The sequence below is a fragment of the Moschus berezovskii genome, chromosome 19, assembly GCF_049115385.1.
Source record: "Moschus berezovskii isolate FMDL1 chromosome 19, NW_MosBer_1.0, whole genome shotgun sequence".
NCBI lineage: Eukaryota > Metazoa > Chordata > Mammalia > Artiodactyla > Moschidae > Moschus > Moschus berezovskii.
The window spans coordinates 52049359-52065765 of record NC_142478.1 but is presented as its reverse complement, the minus strand read 5'-3'; the positions used below and the strand labels follow the sequence as shown (position 1 = coordinate 52065765).

The following is a 16407-nucleotide window of genomic DNA, read 5'->3' as shown; positions in this document are numbered from 1 at the left end:
TGTGACGAGTTGACTCACTGGAAAAGACTCTGATGCTGGGAGGGATTGGGGGTGGGAGAAGACGGGGACGACAGAGAAGGAGATGGCTGGATGGCATCACCGACTCGATGGACATGAGTTTGAGTGAACTCCGGGAGTTGGTGATGGACAGGGAGGCCTGGCATGCTGTGATTCATGGGGTCGCAAAGAGTCGGACACGACTGAGCGACTGAACTGAACTGAACTGAACTGAACTGAAGGAATAAACTGTGGAACATTCTGAAAGAGATGGGAATACCAGACCACCTAACTTGCCTCTTGAGAAACCTGTATGCAGGTCAGGAAGCAACAGTTAGAACTGGACGTGAAACAACAGACTGGTTCCAAATAGGAAAAGGAGTACGTCAAGGTTGTATATTGTCACCCTGCTTATTGAACTTCTATGCAGAGTACATCATGAGGAACATTGGGCTGGAAGAAGCACAAGCTGGAATCAAGATTGCCGGGAGAAATATCAATAACCTCAGATATGCAGATGACACCACCCTTATGGCAGAAAGTGAAGAGGAACTCAAAAGCCTCTTGATGAAAGTGAAAGAGGAGAGTGAAAAGGTTGGCTTGAAGCTCAACATTCAGAAAACAAAGATCATGGCATCTGGTCCCAACACTTCATGGGAAATAGATGGGGAAACAGTGGAAACAGTCTCAGACTTTGTTTTTTTGGGCTCCAGAATCACTGTGGTTGCTGATTGCTGCCATGAAATTAAAAGACGCTTACTCCTTGGAAGGAAAGTTATGACAAACCTAGATAGTATATTAAAAAGCAGAGACATTACTTTGCCAACCAAGGTCCATCTAGTCAAGACTATGGTTTTCCAAGTGGTTATGTATGGATGTGAGAGTTGGACTGTGAAGAAAGCTGAGCGCCAAAGAATTGATGCTTTTGAACTGTGGTGCTGGAGAAGACTCTTGAGAGTCCCTTGGACAGCAAGGAGATTTTCTAAAGGAGATCAGTCCTGGGTGTTCATTGGAAGGACTGATGCTAAAGCTGAAACTCCAATACTTTGGCCACCTCATGCGACGAGTTGACTCACTGGAAAAGAGTCTGATGCTGGGAGGGATTGGGGGCAGGAGGAGAGGGGGGCGACAGAGCATGAGATGGCTGGATGGCATCACCAACTTGATAGACATGAGTTTGAGTGAACTCTGGGAGTTGGTGATGGACAGGGAGTCCTGGCATGCTGTGATTCATGAGGTTGCAGAGAGTCGGTCATGACTGAGTGACTGAACTGAACTAAACTGAACTGAAGGAATCTGCACTTTCTTCCAAAAGAGAGAACTCCCACTTGGAAGTAACAGCTTGGGAAATCAAGTCAAAATTTCCCAAGTGCTCACCTCAGATCCAAGCAGGGTGAAAAAGTTCTGAGCTTGCAAATGAATTCAAAATAACCTTCTTCACCCTAATGGATGGGTTCCTCATTTCCATAGCTGGTTTGGCCACCATATCCGATGTGCAGGAACCCTGCGCCCTCCTCAGGGTGGCTAACATCTTCTCAGGTGGAGAAAATGTTTTCTGATTCGATGAATTAACTTTTCACTCTGTCTTCAGGCGGCAGCACTGCTCATCACACTGTCTTTCACAGTCATCTCTTCCTTTCCAGGTCTGGGTCCGTGAGTGCTGCACCAACTCATCGGAAACCTCTGCAGCGTCGGAGCTGAAGCATCAGCTTGTTCAGTGTTGCCAAGTGAGAAAGGGGGAGGATCGATTCTCCTCCAGGAATAGAAGGAGGGAAAAGGCTCTGAGCTATGGTGAGAACCTCTGAATATTAATCCGTGCTCGCAGCCTAGCCAGAGGATGCAGTGGAAGCGTGAAGAAGACTTGCATCTTATTAATTCCATCATCCGCCGTCCCTGTAGGACCATTCTGCAGGCTTCCCAAAGTCCAACTCTCCAGCTCTGTGTGCCAGCAGACACACGCAGGACGTACTCAGCACACAGAGACAATCCTGGGTTATCTGGTGAACCCAATGTAATCACAAGGGTCCTTCAAACGGCAAGAAGGGGCCAGAAGAGAGTCAAAGGGATGCAAAGTGGGAAAGATTGGACTGACCATCGCTGGCTTCAAAGATATGGAAAGAGGAGCCAAAGAAGGCAGAACAGGGACCTTCCTGGAGGTCCAGTGATTAAGACTCCTCCTGACAGTGCAGGGGGTATGGGTTTGACCCCTGGTGGGGGAAATAAGATTTCACATGACTCGGGGTCAAAAAACCAAAACATAAAACAGAAACAATACTGTAACTAACTCAATAAAGATTTTTTAAATTGCCCACATTAAAATAAAAATCTAAAAAGAAAAAAGAAGATGACGAAGGCAGGAAATTTCTAGGAGCTGGAAAAGGGAAGGAATGGATTCTTCCCTAAGACCTTGAAAAGGGAAAACAGTCCTGGCAAACACCTTGATTTTATCTTATGGATGCTCATTTCATCAAAGGTTGCAGTTCTAACCTCCAGAACTGAAAGATAAGGAATATGTATTGTTTCAAGCCATTAAACAGGTGGTAATTAGTTCAGGAGCAAGGAAACTAGCATGGGCTTCCCTGGTAACTCAGCTGGTAAAAAATCCACCTGTAATGTAGAAGACCCCGGTTTGATTCCTGGGTTGGGAAGATGCCCTGGAGAAGGGATAGGCTACCCACTCCAGTATTATTGGACTTCCCTGGTGGCTCAGACATAAAGAATCCTCCTGCAATGGGGGAGACCTGCATTCGATCCCTGGGTTGAAAAGATCCCCTGGAGGAGGGCATGGCAACCCACTCCAGTATGCTTGCCTAGAAAATCCCCATTGACAGAGGAGCCTGGCAGGCTACAGTCCATGGGGTTGCAAAGAGTCAAACACGACTGAGTGACTAGGCACAACACAGCACAGCAAACTAGTATAGGCAGAGTGTGGCCAATTTACCACAGTCCCCACCATTCCCTATTACCTCATCCATTTCAGTTCTATTTCCTGCCTGGTTCCTACAAGCACATGAGTGCTCAAACCCTGTCAGTCTTTCCCTGAAAACTTGACAGCCATGTACTTTCTGAGGACTATAGGAGTCAATATTTCTTTGCTGCTAATACATTTTAGGGGAACAAAGAATTCTCAAAAAATGGATACCAATCATCCACATTCTCTTTATGTTACCATCTTTATTTTGTGTGTATTTCTTAACATTGCATTCTAATTCCCCCACCCCCAGATCTGCTTTTCTTAACTGGTTTTGCTGAAGAACTAAATCTAACAACAAAGAGAGGAGCTATTATCTCAGCAACCCTGGCCCCTCTGGAGATGCAAAGCAAAGGGGGAGATTCATAACATAAGATATAGTCCTTTGGGCCCTAAGCCATGCTCCTCTGGCAGACCACGCTGAGAAGGCTGCTCTGGGGTGTGAGGCAGATGAAAGGGTAGGTCTATTCACATTTGATGGATAAAAGAATGAGCTACTGAACTTCCCTGGCAGTTCAGTAGTTAAGACTCTATGCTTCCAGACTTCTCTGGCGGCCCAGTGGATAAGACTCAGCCTGCCAATGCAGGAAAACACGGGTTTGATCCCTGGTCTGGAAAGATCCCACCTGCCATGGGGCAACTAAGCTCATGTGCCACAACTCTAGAGACTGCAAGCTGCAACTACCCAGTCGAAGTACTGCAGTTGCTGAAGCCCACGCACCTAGAGCCTGTGCTCCAAAACAAGAGAAGCCACTGCAGTGAGAAGTCTGCGCACTACAAGGAAGAGTAGCCCCCACTTGCTGCAACTAGAGAAAGCCCATGCAAAAGCAATGAAGACCCAGCACAGCCAAAAATAAATAAATCAATTAATTTTTTAAAAAGACCCCATGCTTCCAATGCAGGGAATCGCGGGTTCAGTCCCTGGTTGGAGAACTAAGATCCCACATGCCACAGGGCATGGTCCAAAAAAAATGAGATGCTGAATCTCATTGACTTTTGTAAAGTCACATAGCAGAGCAACCACCAGACCAGAAAGAAACTCCTCTCTCATCCCAGATACCCCCACACTAAACTCTACCCTGCATCTTGGCTGTGACATTACAACCAACCATGAAGCTCCTGACCCAGCACCCCAGAGCATCCCCCATCCCTGGAGCAAGAAACAGCTCCTGCATAGTCCACATTCATCTACTTGAGCTTTCCACTCTCCCAAATATAATCATTGTTGTTTAATCACTCAGTCATGTCCAACTCTGTGACCCCATGGACTGTAGCCTGCCAGGCTCCTCTGTCCATGGGATTTTCCAGGCAAGAATGCTGGAGTGGGTTGCCATTTCCTTCTCCAAGGGATCTTCTCAGCCCAGGGATCGAACCCACTGAGTTACTCAGTTTTCAGGGCCTCCCTGGTGGCACTAGTTGTGAAGAACCTGCCTGCCAATGCAGGAGACATAAGAGACTTGGATTCGATCTTTGGGTCAGGAAGCTCCCCTGGAGGAGGGCATAGCAACCCACTCCAGTATTCTTGCCTGGAGAATCCTATGGACAGAGGAGCCTGGAGGGCTACAGTCCATGTGGTCTCAAAGAGTCAGACACCACTGAGCAACTCAGCACGCACACACCCACTTATCAGAATCTATATTTTATCTTCCTAAATGCACAAGCTGTCCCAAATGTGACTTAAACATTAACTGCTTGTGTTTCCTCTACTTAGGGGAGGAATCTTGCTGCCGTGAAATTGAAGTTGTTACAGGCACCCAGAGATTCTGTCTTTCTAATCCCAAATATGGCGTAAAGCAGTAAATATGAAGTGCCTGGTACCTTAATTTTAAACGACAAAGTTTTGAGGATGATGCCCCAGGGATTTTGAAATACTTGAGGAACCTACTTAGGATCATCTTTCAGCAAGTTTTATGATCCAGCTGGTTTAATGGACACGTCTGGAGACAGTATGCATGGTTATCTGTGAGGCAGCAATACTAGGAGAATTTCCAGGGTTAGGGAAAGGAAAGGCATGCACTTGGAAATCTTTATTTAACTTTCTCACTCAGTACAAATGATCATAGCCAAAGGCACTTCCTTGTTTTTAACATAAAAGAATTAGTAACTGCTTACCAGACACAGCGTTTCCTTTGGGGGTGATGAAAAAGTCCTGGAACTGGAGAGTGGGAATGGTTGCACAATATAATGTGTGGACAAGATGTCATTCAACTGTTCACTTTAAAATGGTTAAAACAGCAAATGAAGCGATGCTCAGCACCACTCATTATTAGAGAAATATGAACCAAAACTACAGTGAGGCACCACCTCCTGCCAGTCAGAATGGCCGTTTGTTAAAATGTTGACAAGTCACAAATGCTGGAGAGGATGTGGAGAATGGGGAACCCTCCTACGCTACTGGTGGGAATGTAAATTGGTGCAGCTTCCATAGAGAACAGTATGGAATTTCCTCAGAAAACTAAAAATAGAACTACCATGTTCTCCAGCAATCCCACTCCTGGGCATATATCTGGACAAAACTCTAATTCAAAAGGATGTATGCATGCCTGTGTTCACAGCAACACTATTCACAATAGCCAAGACACGGAAACAACCTAAACATCCATCGCCAGATGGATAACAAAGGTGTGTTGTATATACACAACTAAATAAAAATAAATAAAAATAAATAAAAAGAGCTAAATCATGCCATTTGTAATATATACAGATGAACCTAGAGATGATCATTCTAAGTGAAGTAAGGCAGAAAAAGAAAGACAAATATCTCTTATATGTAGAACCTAAAATATGACACAAATGAATTTATCTATGAAACTGAAACAGACTCACAGACATGGAGGACAGACTTGTGGTTACCAAGAGGTAGGGGGTTAGATTAGGGATGGAGAGGGAGGTTGGGGTTCACAGATATAAGCTATACTATGTAGAATGGCTAAACAACAAGGTCCTACTGTATAGCACAAGGAACTATATTCAATATCCTGTAATAAACCATAATGGAAAAGAATGTAAAAAGACTGTGTGTGTATAATATACATATATATACATTACACACGTAACTTTGCTCTACAACAGAAATTAACACAACACTGTAAATCAACTATACTTCAACAAAAATTTTTTGTTTGTTTGTTTTTCCAGTAGTCATGTATGGATGTGAGAGTTGGACCATAAAGAAGGCTGAGTGCTGAAGAATTGATACTTTCAAACTGTGGTGCTGGGGAAGACTCTTGAGAGTCCCTTGGATAGCAAGGAGATCAATGCAGTCAATCCTAAAGAAAATCAACCCTGAATATTCGTTGGAAGGACTGTTGCTGAAGCTGAAGCTCCAATACTTTGGCCACCTGATGTGAAGAGCCAACTCGTTGGAAAAGACTCGGATACTGGGAAATATTGAGGGTGAGAGAAGAGGAGAAGAGAGTGACAGAGGATGAAGATGGTTGGATGGCATCATTGACATGAGTTTGACAAACTCTGGGAGATGGTGAAGGATGGGCAAGGCTGGAGTGCTGTAGTCCATGGAATCACAGAGGGGGGCGTGACCTAAAGACTGAACAACTTATTCAGGTTACCACCAGCATTGAGTAGAGTTCACTCTGCTATACAGTGCGTTCTCATTAGTTATCTATTTTACACACAGCATCAATAGTATATATGTGTCAGTCCCAGTCTCCCAGTTCCTCCTACCCCAACCCCAGCATGTTACATTTTTCAGAGGAAAAGTGGACCTCTGGTAGATAATACAATTCCCCGACCACCACATCCTCCACCCTGCAGGAATTTAATAGCTCTGAGACCACCCTGGCAACTTCAACCAGCTTCTTTTCCCTGGTGAGTTCTGGGCACTCAGAGTCCCAGGCCCTACTGCACCCACCTGCCCTGCCCTTATCCCTGCCTCCTCCTTGAACACAGATGGGTCTTGTCCTGTAGCTTGAGGTCAAGCTTTGCATCTTGACTGCCCATCAGAATGACGTAGACAGCTTTCAAAAGTGTTCATGTCTGGCCTCACCCTGTACCCACTGAGCCATGACCCCTGGGGCACGTTCTAGGCACTGGACACCCCAGATGGTCTAGGGCATCACTGGGCTTTCTGCTGTCCACTGGCTCATTCTCATTTTCATAGTTACTCTATTCTCTCCCAAGTAAAACACAGACTTACATCACTCTTTTCGGATGATGCATTTAACCTTAATACGTGACTTCCCTGCCAAGAATCTGAGGTTCAGGGACACCCAGTGGGGAAGAGCTCTGTGGAGGGGAAAGTTTGGATGTCCTGAGATGATCATAATCCCACTCATATTTGTGGAAACAGGGGCTGTTTTCCCTGCAGAGCCTTGTAGAGACTCGCGTGGGAGTGATGGAGTGATTGGAACTGGCTTCTGGCAAAGCCAGTCCCTGATTCCTGCACCTTGGATGGGGAGGAAAGTGTGCCATGTTCTCCCCACAAGGAGGAAGCTGTTTCTGCCTCTTTACATATATAGTCTTATTTATTTATTTTTGGTTGTGCTGGGTCTTCAATGCTGCTCGGGGTTTTCTCTAGTTGGTGCGAGCAGAAGCTACTCACTAGTTGCGGTGTGTGGGTTTCTCCCTGAGGTGGGTTTCTCCTTGTGTGGAGCATGAACTCCAGGGTGAGTGGGCTTCAGTTTAGTCGCTGCTCCTGGGCTGTGGCACGTTGCTCAGTTGCTCTGAAGTATGTGGGATCCTCCTGCTCCAGGAATCAAATCCATGTCCCCCGCTTTGGCAGGCAGATTCTTTACCTCTGAGCCACCAGGGGATCCCAGGGGTGACTCTGCTTTTCTCAGTGTACTCCATCAATGGTACTTCCTGGCCTTGTGCCTTCATGGCCCCATGCAAACTCCTTTAATCCTCACAATAGCAATGAGATAGACCTTCTTATCTTCACTGCATAACCGGGGAGACAAAGACACGGAGAAGGCCAGTAATTTGCCAAGGCCACACCGGCGATGAGCAGCAGATCCCTGTTTTGGTCCTGGGCAGAATTTACCCTCTGAATTGCCCCACAATACTGCCTCATCCTGGCTGTTCCTGGCTCTTTGGAATGTGGACAAAATGTCAGGGGAAAAGATGGGCATCTCAATGGTCCCTTCCAATACATGGACTTAACAAATGTTGGATTTCTTGTTCCCTGGATCGTGGGACTGAAATGTTTTTCTGCTCGAAGTGCACATCCCTGGGTAAGCCCAGGAGAGAAACACGCGAGTCCTCCCCCAGAGCCTCCTCCCCTGCCCCAGGGTCCTCTCCCTCTTTTTGTCTTCTTCTCTGTTCCTTCTTCTTCCATCTCATGGTTTCCATTGTTCAGTGGCCATCAGGGACTGCCTCTTTCCAAGTCAATTAATCCTCATGGCAAGTTTATGAAATCAAACTTAGGATCACTCCCATTTTACAGAAGGGACAACTGAGGTTCAGAGATATAAAGGAACCTGCCTCCCAATTTTACAGCAAGTCAAGGGCCAAGATGGCGCCCAAACCTCAAGTGGTCTTGGCCAGAGTCCTGCCTGAAGCTCTCCTTGTGTCCCACGTTGCCTCCTCTGCTTTCCTTCTTTTTATTCTTCTCCTTCCCTCTGTATGAGTATGTGTATCCTTATTTTCTAATAAAGGAAGATGAGGCTCAGTTAGGGGAAGAAAAGACGAGAAGGAAGAGGGAGTTAAAAATCACTTCTCCTTGTTATCTGATTACAAGATTCTTCGGCTGCCCTGCAGCTGTGGTTCCGGATAAAGGCAGCTTCCAAACCCTCACCATGGCGAGAACATTTTCACAGTCATCATGCAAAATCTATTTATTTTTGTCTGTTCATGTGTACACGATCCACCCCTTCATATCTGCATAATTAAAGGGACAGTGGCAGAAAGAAGCCACTCTCAGCAGACGCTAATCTTATAGATGCCAAGGGTCCTAACCACTGTCCCCGGCACACGTCTTTTTTTTTAATATTTATTTATTTGGCCGCACTGGCTCTTAGTTGAGGCACCTCAGATCTTCAGTTGCGGCATGCAAACTCACAGTTGCGGCATATGGTATCTCCTTGCCTCACCAGGGCTCAAACCCAGGGCTCCTGCATTGGAAGCATGGAGTCTTAGCCACTAAGCCACCAGGGAAGACACCCAGCACACTTTTGAGGAGGTGTCTGCTTCTCAACCTAGAAGGGGAGCTAGTGTGGGCTGCTGATGGAGTCCTTGACCCTGGAGCTGCACTGAACACCTGATGGTTTCACCTGCCCACCATTTCCCTTTAAGAACCTGCCCCACTGCCTCACCCTCAGCCCCCAACCACAGTCAGTCCATGAGGGCTGGGAGGCTCAGGCTGCCATCACTTCCAGGTATTGATACTGTTACCAATCCCAGGTCCAGCTGCTCACTGCTCAAAAACTATTAAAGAGGCCAGGTTGTGGAAAGGAAAGTTTGCTTTGTTTTGGATACTGGTAAGCATGGCTGGGAGAGGGCAGATCTCTGTCCAAAGGCCAACTCTCCCCCGTCCCATCCCCTATAATCAGGGGGCAAGAGCTTTTATAAATGGAGGGAGGGGGGCTACACGCTGAAACAGCACAGTCAGCTCTGACAGTTATCTTGAAATTGGTCATCGGTGGTCTGACCAACGTCATCTTGGTTGTTTTAAGTACAGTTACTCTTCAGGTCCACGGTCTGTTTGTTCACATTTCCTTGAGGCCGATTCTCTGAACTGTGCAGTTTATGTCATGGCTACTGTATGCTCATCATGTAGTTAACTTCTCCACCTGGTGGGGTTTCAGAATCTATAAGACAGCTCACAGGGCATGGCTCAGATAGCTCTTGAGAAGGAACTAAAGTCCTTGACTTTGCTTAATGACTGGATTATTTGGTCTCCTTTGACCGTTTTTCTTTGTTTCTGCATGTTGTCATTTCTCTGATTAAACTTATTCTTTGGTTAAAGTTTGCCCACAGACAAAAAGGCTGAGGGCATGGCGGGGAGTTGGGGCTGAAGGACCATAGAGTCCTACTTCATTTCAACATGACCCCCAACCCCAGCCAAAATGGTCATGACCCTAAAGCCAGCCCATGAGCACATCCTGAGGAATTCCAATCTAATTACTGGGGAAGCTATTCTCTATCCCAGAATTTGTGGGCTGCTGGATTGGGAGCCTGTAGGTGTGGTTTTCCATCCAGCCGCCCAGAGCTTACTTAACACCCTTCATGGTGCTACTACTATGTGTAGTGGGGGAGGGGAGTATCTGTCAGGGAACCTGTTTTCTCCAGTGGTGGTACCGCCCCGAATGTCTGGGGAATAGTTCCCACTGCAGACTCCCCAGGTGGGGTCAGACCACACACACAGCTAGGGGAGGGGGTTCAGAAGCAGTTCTCTGGTATTTGTTGTTTTATCTGGTTCTCTTTCATGGGCATCCCTGGTGGCTCAGAGGTAAAGAATCCACCTGCCAATGCTGGAGACACAGGTTTGATCTGTGAGTCGAGACAATCTCCTGGAGAGGGAAATGGCAACCCCCTCCAGTATTCTTGTCTGGGAAATCCCATGGACAGAGCAGACTGGTGGGCCACAGCCCATGGGGTCAAAGAGTCAAGACACAACTTAGCAACTAAACAACAACAAATTTCACGTTGCTGAAATTTGATGCTGGTGGGTGTACACTAAGTCAATGGTAGGATCTTTCAATGGGTCACAGTCATGGTTTAAAAATGATGCACCTGGTCTTTCCTGGTGGTCCAGTGCTTAAGACTCCACCAGCCAATGTAGGCTCACCAGCTGGATCCCTCATCCGGAAAGATAATCACATGCCCATGGGGCAACCAAGCCCGCATGCCATAGAGCCTGTGCTCCACAATAAGAGAAGCCACTGCAATGAGAAGCCTGCGTGCCACAACTAGACAGTAGCCTCCGCTAGCCACAACTAGAGAAAAGCCCGCACACAGCAGGGAAGACCCAGCCCAGCCAAAAATAAATAAATAAATTAAAAAAAAATTAAAATAAAGGAAAAAGTAAAAATGGTGGACCTGATTTCCCTGATGGTCCAGGGGTTAAGACTCCTAGTTTCCATTGCAGTGGGCGTGGGTTTGATTCCTGGTTGGGTAACCATGTGCCACGTCATTCAGTCCAAAAAATAAATAAATAAAATTAAAATGCTGGGCCCCCAAAAATAAGATTTCTGGACCAGCTGGTGTCTCAACACAGGCCCCAAACACCCAACACTCCTGGACAGAAGGGTCAAGACAATACAGTCACAGGAGCAAAATAACCCTGTGTTTAAGAAAGTGAATATGGTTCTTTCCTCCTTTTTTTTTTTCTTTCTTTTTTCCCCTTCAAGCATGCAAAGGAGAAATTTGTTTTCTAATCTGGTTGCATGGCTCAGGGCCCTTCTGGAGGGGGAGAATGATCCCAGCACTTGTGGTAATGAACTCCTTTTCCACTTCTGTTCACCCCTGGCTGGAGTCCTTACCCTGCATGGGCTATGCACACCAGATTCCTCCAACATGATGCTTTGGGATGAGTTTCTCCATCTCAAGAGGGGAAACATTGGTGACTTTGAAAACAAGCAACCAAATTCGAGTGCATCCATTCGGAAAACCAAAGGGGGAAAAAATTCTGCCACATTGTTAACCATTTCGAATGGACAGGCACGCATTCAGCCTGTCTGAAATGCTTCTAGAAATTTCAAGCAAGTGGCATGGCCTCTTTATCCTCACTGGTGAAATAGCCCTTTGAATTCTAACTCTGTCAGCTGTAGCTGTCCCTGGAGAGGTGGCTTCTGAGGACAAGACACTGGGAACACCCTAGTCTAAATAACCCTCTGTGGGGACTACCTCGGTGGTTCAGTGCTTAAGACTCAGTGTTCCCACTGCAGGGACACAGGTTCAATCCCTGGTCAGGGAACTAAGAAAAAAAATAATAATAATAAAGTATAAATACCCTCTGTAGAAAGGCTGCTCTTCCAAAGAGCTGGCTAGTTTTGTAGGTTGACAAGCAACATGACCTTAAATAACATCTATTTTCTTTTTTTTTTTAAGTAATTAATTTATTTTTTATTGGAGGCAAATTATTTTACAATATTTTATTGGTTGGTTTTGCCATACATTGACATGAATTCGCCCCGGGTTTACATAAGTTCCCCCTCCTGAACCCCCCTCCCACCTCCCTCCTCCCTTTATCCTCCCTCTGGGTCATCCCCGCACGCCAGCCCCGAGAATCCTATAACATGCATCGACCCTGAACTAGTGATTCGTTTCACATATGACAGCATACATGTTTCAATGCCATTCTCCCAAATCATCCCACCCTCACCCTCTCCCACAGAGTCCCAAAGACTGTTCTATATATATGTCACGAGGAAGAATTTGAAGGAAAGAGTGAAAAGAAAACATTTGCCTATGGTCCCATCACTTGGAATATTTTCAGATTATTTCCATTTTTTTTAAGAGTTTAAATGGTTTTTATTTTTATATTCACTGAACTTCCCCAAACCAGGTCCTCCTTATTACAAGAGTTCTTGGTAGTTTTCTCTCTGGATCTGTCCCTGATTTACTCTTGGAGCAAAGATGTGTTGAGGTGGTCCAGCATATGGAAGGGAGAAGAGGGGAAACAGCCAGGAATAACTCCAACCCCTATCCCATCTCATGTAATCCTGGAAACTTCCCATATCCACTTAGGGAGAGAGGAAGGAAGAAGGGTTTTTCTTTATTCCTTATACTCTTTCTCCCAGCAAAACATATCAAGGCATAAAGCCTAACTGTTCAGTCATCTTCAGGGAACATGGCAAAGGGCCTTTCCTTTTTCTCAAAAAGGGCTACAGACCCCAAGTTTTCCCTAAGGGAAAGAAAAAGCTTAGGGAGAGCAGACAGCAGGAAAGATGTCAAAAGGATCCAGAGTCTCATAGAAAGGCACTGGGGTTGGCTCGAGGATCCTTCTAATTTTGAAATCTCATCGCTAGCCAAACACCAAGGATCTCTGTGAAGCTAAAGAGTCCAAAACCTCCCAGGATTTTCAGGGCTTCATCTGAATGCTTAAGAAACTTTTCTCCACACATCTGACATGTGGGGCTCCAGCTCTTGCAAACTGCAGTGCAGAAAGCATAATCTTGTTGATCCAGGGTTGTAAGGTTGAACAAGCCACAGCAATCAAAACTGCTTTCCAGTTCATCCCGGGTCTTGTTGCTTATGACCCAACAAGAAGCATTGTTGACATCTGTCTGTTTGCTTAGGTTAATAGCCAGACATGAGCAAGAGATTCCAAACTGGAAGATGAAGACCAAACCAAGGATGATCATGTAAAAGAAAAGCAGTACTTGGTGGTGGTTGACAGCACCTACCAGTCCAGCAACCGCGATGAGAAGAGGGAAGACTCCCACTGCAACGACTCCTCTGATGATATGGATGCTGGACACCAGACCCAGGCCCTTAGCCCATGCAGCCACTCCAATAAGCAACAAGCCTACCAGCATATTGACCACGTTGAGCGTGCAGAGTACATTCTTGGATCAGGCAAAGCTTGCGCAAACCATCTTCCCAGCTTTGGGGACCCAAGTGGTCCCAAGGACTTGGGGGGAGAGTCTCACAGACCGTCTTCTTGGACCCCGACAGCTTCTGTAGATTATTTCCTTTCTGATTCTTTGCCTATGTGTATCTTTCTTAACACTTTGGTGTCATATTATTACAAGTATTCAAGCTATATACATGGTAAAAACATGTTTGGCCAGAAGGAACAGAATTTTCCACTCATGATGGCTTACAAGAGCAATTCATGTGTTTACAGGGTAGCCCACGGCTGGGACTGACTTGGGTCTGTACAGGGGCCCTCTTCTTCCTTCCTCATGACCTGTTCAGGATACTGGTCTCTTCCTCATTCACAGTTCATTCATTCTTACTTTCTATATGAATGACTGTCTTCACGGTTTTCTTTAAACAAAATGTTAACAGAAAGTAAGAGTTGGGGGAGGGATGGAGTGGGAGGATGGGTTAGCAAGTTGTAAGCTTTTATACGTAGAATGGATAAACAACAAGGTCCTACTGTACAGCACAGAGAACTATATTTAATATCCTATGAGAGACCATAATGGAAAAGAATATTTTTAAATGTACATATATTTATCACTGAATCACTCTGCTATAATCACTCAGCTGTAATTAACACAGCACTGTAAATCAACTACACTTCAATTTAAAAAGAGAAAAAGAAGGGGAAAAAAGTCGATTTGCACTAAATATACATTGAACTTGCACTAATTTGACTATATCCTCTGTTAAGATGAGGAGAGGGAGAGAAATAACAATTTCTAGAATGAGGGTGATTCTATCTTCTCTTCTGTCCCCAGATAAGGGCAGGAACTGAAACTGTCCTGTCCCCTCAGGTGGCCTGACCTCCAGGGAGCTTTTCCTAAATTAGCATCTCACAGCCCTGAGCACTATATTCTGTATCTAGAAAACAACTGAAAGGACTTTTCAAATCCTATGCACTAGGGGTTGGAAAAACATTTCCAAAAGTCAGATAGTATGTTTAGCTGTGCAGAAAACATGGTCTCTGTCACAACTATTCTGCTCTGCCTTTGTGGCAGGAAAGAAGCCAGGAATGAGATGTTAATGGATGGACATGACTGTGTTCTAATAAAACTTTATTTACAAAAACAAATGGAGGGCCAGGTTTGGCCCAGGGCTGTACTTGGCCAACTCCTGCTCTATAAAATTTTTAAATTTTGCCTTAACAAGGAGGCTGCATAAAACTCCCAACTCCCATTTTGACAGAGGGAATGAAATGTCCTTCTCAACCCATTTATCATGAGGCCTGGGAGGTAACTTCCACCTTTGCCTCTCCCTGACTCCTGCCCATGGATAAGGAGTGAGTTCTTAGATGGAGCCAGGAGGAGTCCAGCCCTGGCCCTGCTCCCTTCAGAGCCTCCTCTCCCCTGATCTCTGTCACCACAGGTCTCATCTTCCAAGCTCATCTTTCCAGTAACAGAGCCCAAGGATTTTTCTCTTTATGTTTGGTTCTTGTTTACCTCTCAACTGATTCTGACCTGGGGAGGTGAGTGGTATCTTCATTTTCCCTACAGGTCCTCCCAGTTCTGTGCCCAAGGAGGTTGTCTCCTCTGCAACCAGCTCACCTTGACTCAAGGGCATGAGAGTGGGGGATGGAGGCAGCGCCAACATGGTCCCTAGCTCCTTCCCTGTGAGGTCTCCCTGGCTGGGTGTCAGCATCTAACCCAACGCCTATCTAATTGCCTTATTCCTGTGTGTGTGCTCAGTCAGTTGCATCTGACTCTTTGCTACCCTATGGACTGTAACCCACCAGGCTCCTCTGTCCATGGGATTCTCCAGGCAAGAGTACTGCAGTGGGTTGCCATTTCCTTCTCCAGGGGGTCTTCTTGACCCAGGGATGGAACCCACATCTCCTGCAGCTCCTGCACTGGCAGGCAGATTCTTGATCACTGAACCCCCTGGGAATCCTCAGAACCTCAAAGCATGATCTTATTTGGAAATAGGACCTTGGCAGATGTAATTAAGGTAAGGCAGGAAGGGAAATCCCACTGGATAAGAGTGGCCTTAAATCCAGTAAGAATTTTCTTTTAAGAGATAGAAAAGGATGCCCAGAGAAACCAAAGGGAAAGTGCCATGTGAGGACAGAGGCAGAGATGGAGTGATGCTCCTAAAACCAAGGAATGCTTGGGGGCCCCCAGAAGCTGGAAGAGGCAAGACTCTTCCGTAGAGCCTTCGGAGGGAGCACAACCCTGCAGACACCTTGATCATGGACTTCTGGCCTTGAGAACCCCAAGGGAATAAATCTCTGTGTTTTAAGCAACTCAGTTTGTGGTAATTTATTGCAGCCGCTTCAGGACACTGATGCAGAACCTAACTGACAAATAGCATACAAAATCTCTTTGTAAAGTGTCTATATTTTCCACAAAACATACCAAAATCTTGTTCTCCATGGGTGACAATGACGAAGAGCATTTTGTTTTTTAGGGAGACTTACATGATGCGCTCCCAAGAAAGGCTTCTTTTCCAAGCATCAGTACCTCTGAGATCTGACACCAGCCAAGCTGGGGAGGGAGGGCAGCCCAAGCTGACAGCAGGGCCACGTCTGCAGGCAGACCCCAGTCACTCTCCGCCGCTGTTTTCTGGTGATTCCATAGTGCATCCACTTTTCATTTATGACAACATCTTAGGCAGTCTCGCTTCCTTATAGAGCCCAAACCAACACATCTTCCAAGTATGATTTCAGAACATTTGTCACTTTTTTTTTCCCTCTTGGAGTATAGTTGCTTTGCAATGTTGTTGGTTTCTGCTGTACAGCAAAGTGAATCAGCCCTACGTATACATATATCCTCTCTTTTTTGGATTTCCTTCCCTTTAGGTCACCACAGAGCACAAAGTAGAGTTCCCTGTGCTGTATAGTACATTCTCATTAGTTATCTATTTTATACATAGTATCCATAGTGTATATATGT

General features: G+C 45.8%; 1 pseudogene; it reads right to left on the bottom strand.

Moving 5' to 3' along the window:
* Positions 1–12837: 12837 nt before the first annotated feature.
* Positions 12838–13467, bottom strand: LOC129542582 (tetraspanin-31-like; annotated as a pseudogene).
* Positions 13468–16407: the final 2940 nt, after the last annotated feature.